Here is a 3,857-nt window from a genome sequence, read left to right as displayed (position 1 = left end):
TCGGTCTGAAATAATAGATATTGGCACACCATGTAGGCTAACAATCTCCTTGAGGTAAGTTCTTCTTAGCTTCTCCATCTTGTCGGTTTCTTTTATTGGCAAGAAGTGTGCGGATTTGGTTAATCTATCCACGATTACCCAAATAGTATCCTAACCACCTGTTGTCTTGGGTAACTTAGTTATGAAATGCATCATAATCCCCTCCCACTTCCATTCAGGGATTTCAGGTTGTTGTAATAAACCTGAAGGTTTTTGGTACTCTACCTTGACTTTGGCACAAGTAAGGAACTTGCCCATAAAGGTAGCGATTTCAGCCTTCATGTTAGGCCACCAGTATAGTTTCTTGAGGTCAAGATACATCTTGTCTGATCCTGGATGAATGGAGTATCGGGTTATGTGTGCTTCATTCATAACCATGTCTCCGTAACCATCGAACTTTGGCGTCCATATCCGGTTCATGAAATAATAGACTCCATCATCCCCGACTTCGAAGTTCTTATCCATTTCTCTCAGAGTTTCACCTGCCACGTTTTTGGGTTTCAAGGCTTCAAGTTTAGCTTCTTTGATCTGTGTGGACAGATGTGAATGAATTGGCATGGTCAACGACTTTACTCGGCGTCCTGAGTATTCTTTTCTGCTAAGGGCGTCAGCTACTACGTTTGCTTTACCAGGGTGATAAAGAATTTCACATTCGTAATCGTTCAGTAGCTCCACCCATCGTCGTTGTCTCATGTTCAGCTCTTTCTGATCGAAGATATGCTGGAGACTTTTATGGTCCGTGAATATTGTGTATTTCGTGCCATATAAGTAATGTCTCCAAATCTTTAGAGCAAACACCACTGCTCCTAGCTCAAGGTCATGTGTTGTATAGTTGACCTCATGCGTCTTAAGCTGTCTTGAGGTGTAGGATATAACCTTTCCTCTTTGCATAAGAACACACCCAAGCCCTTGATTAGAAGCATCATAGTACACTACAAAGTCCTCTATCCCTTCGGGTAGAGACAAGATCGGTGCACTGCACAAGGCTTGTTTGAGCGTTTGGAATGTTGTTTCTTGCTTCTCTCCCAAACTAAAACTTACACCCTTTTGCTTCAGGGTGGTAAGCGGTTTAATGATTCGAGAGAAATTCTGGATGAATCTGCGATACTAGCCAGCAAGACCTAAGAATTGTCGGATTTCTGTAGGTGTTTTGGGTGCTGGCCAGTTTTCAATTGCCTTGATTTTGGAAGGGTACACGTGTATTCCTTCTGAACTGACCACGTGACCTAGGAAATCAACCTTCCTAATCCAAAAATCGCACTTTGAGAACTTCGCATAGAGTTTTTCTATTCTAAGAGTTTGTAATACTTGACGAAGATGTTGGCCATGTTCCTCTTTGAATAGATAAGGATGTCGTCAATGAAGACTATGACGAATTTGTCTAGGAATGGATGACACACTCTGTTCATTAGGTCCATGAACACAGCAGGTGCACTCGTCAATCCGAATGGCATCACTATAAACTCGTAATGACCATAACGAGTTGTGAACGCGGTCTTGGGAATGTCTTCCTCCAAAATCCATAACTGGTGATACCCGGATCTTAAGTCTATCTTCGAGAAGTAGTTTGCACCTTGAAGTTGGTTGAACAGATCGTCAATGGGAGGCAGAGGATATCGATTCTTGATGGTAAGTATATTCAGCTCGCGGTAGTCTATGCACATGCAGAATGATCCATCCTTCTTCTTTACGAACAAAAATGGTGCTCCCTAAGGTGAGAAGTTTGGTCTTATGAAACCTTTGCTTAGGAGTTCATTAAGCTGGCTAGATAATTCATGCATCTCTGAAGGTGCAAGACGATAGGGGGATTTGGCTACAGGGTTAGCTCCAGGAATTAAGTCGATTCGGAATTCGACTTGTCATTCGGGAGGCACTCCTGGAAGATCATCGGGAAAAATATCGGGAAAGTTGCAGACCTCAGGAATGCTCACGATATCTTTCACTTCTTGCTTTTTGTCTATGACGTGACCTAAGGAAGCACAATACTACTTGCGAAGGTATTTCTGTGCCTTGATGCAAGAAATGATCTGAAGGTTCGTTCCGGGTTTGTCGCCGTAGATAATAAGAGTTTCGTTAGTTGGCAAGTTCAAGCGAATAGCTTTTTCATAGCATAGGATGTCGGCATGGTTAGGACACAACCAATCCATACCTATTATGACGTCAAAACTTTTGATAGAGACCGGCATAAGGTCTATTAGGAAAGACAAGTCATTCAAGGTAAGGATACATCCTATGTATATATCGTTTGTGGATTCGGATTTCCCGTTAGCCATTTCGACTGTGAAAGTTTCATTTAGTGGTTGGGAGTTTTGATTTAGTAGATGTTTAAAATTATGGCTCACAAAGCTCCTCTCAACACCACAATCAAATAGAATGCATGCATAAGTATTGTTGATAAGGAACGTACCGGTGACCACTGCAGGGTCTGTGACCGCTTCTTCGTGACACAAGGCTAAAATTCTCCCAACTCCACCGACATTTCCAGCTTTTGGACAATCTCTCTTTAAATGCCCCGCATCATCGCATTGGTAGCATGCTTGACTTACTCCAACGGCAAGTACTTGGTTAATTGGTTGGGGTGGTGTTCTACAGAATCGGGCAGTATGCCCTTTCTTGTTGCAGTTACGGCACTACATTTCTCGGCAATTTGCGTTGTGGTGAAAATTGCACTTGTTGCATTTAGGGAGGTTACCAGCATAGGGCTTAGTTGGTGTAGGGTTATTAGGGACATCAGCAGGTACAGTAGCAGGTATAGTAGCGGCATGGACTTCCACTACTTGTTGCTTCTTTGAAGGTTCCAGAGGACATTTGCCCTTCCTCTTGTTCCAACCTTCTTGTTGTTGTTGTTGTTGTTCTCTTTAGGTTGTTGTGGGGCAGCAACCATAGAGTTTTGACGATTTCCATGGTCAATAAGTGATTGTTTCAGTTCCTTGGTACTGTCAAAGGTAACAGGCCTAGAAGCAATGACACTTGCCTGTATCTGGGGCGACAGTCCCCAAATATACCTTTCAATCTTTTTGCTCTCCAGAGCAACCATTTCTGGACACATAATCTCCAAGTCACAGAATCGATTCGTGTAAGTTTTTATGTCTGCACCAACCATGGTAAGAAACCAGAGCTCTTGCTCAAGTTTTTGAATTTCCCCTCGAGGATAGTATTCCCGCATCAACATGGTTTTTAAGTTCTCCCAACTTATAGTATTAGCCACTACCAAAGTCAGTGACTTAACATGTCCGTTCCACCATGTTAGGGCCCTATCTGAAAAAGTACAAGCAGCAAATTTAACCTTGCTACCCTCCGGACAGGAGCAAATTTCAAAGATTGCTTCTGTCTTCTCAATCCATTGCCTTAAAACCATCACTCCTCCAGTTCCATTAAAGGTCCTGGGTTTGGCGTTCGAGAAGTCTTTATAAGTGCACTCTAGCGAGTTCTCATGACTCTCGCCATGGTTAGAAGGATGCGCACCTGCTCCTGACCGACTAGCACCAGGAGTATTGATATGAGACATGGCAGTCGCCACAGCCGCCGTGACCGCTGCTTGAAACATAGCAGCGTCGAATTGAGGAGGTGGTGGTGGAGGTGGCGCCGGTGCTTCATTAACATTGTTAAGTTTTGAATTTCTACGAGGAGGCATCTTTTTCTATAAGAGTTAAAAGATAAAAAGATGGTAAGATATCAACAATGAATATGAATTTGATATCTCTGAACGAAACACTTAATTCAATATGAATCTTGTAAAGGATTGGAAATAGAAATTCACTGCAAGTACAACTTGCAACAGGATGATATGAATTTGAATGGTTATTTTTCAAAGAGTA

This window comes from Lactuca virosa, chromosome 6, assembly GCF_052849685.1.
Source record: "Lactuca virosa cultivar CGN04683 chromosome 6, Lactuca_virosa_CGN04683_v6, whole genome shotgun sequence".
Lineage (NCBI taxonomy): Eukaryota > Viridiplantae > Streptophyta > Magnoliopsida > Asterales > Asteraceae > Lactuca > Lactuca virosa.
Note: the sequence above shows the minus strand (reverse complement) of the source record.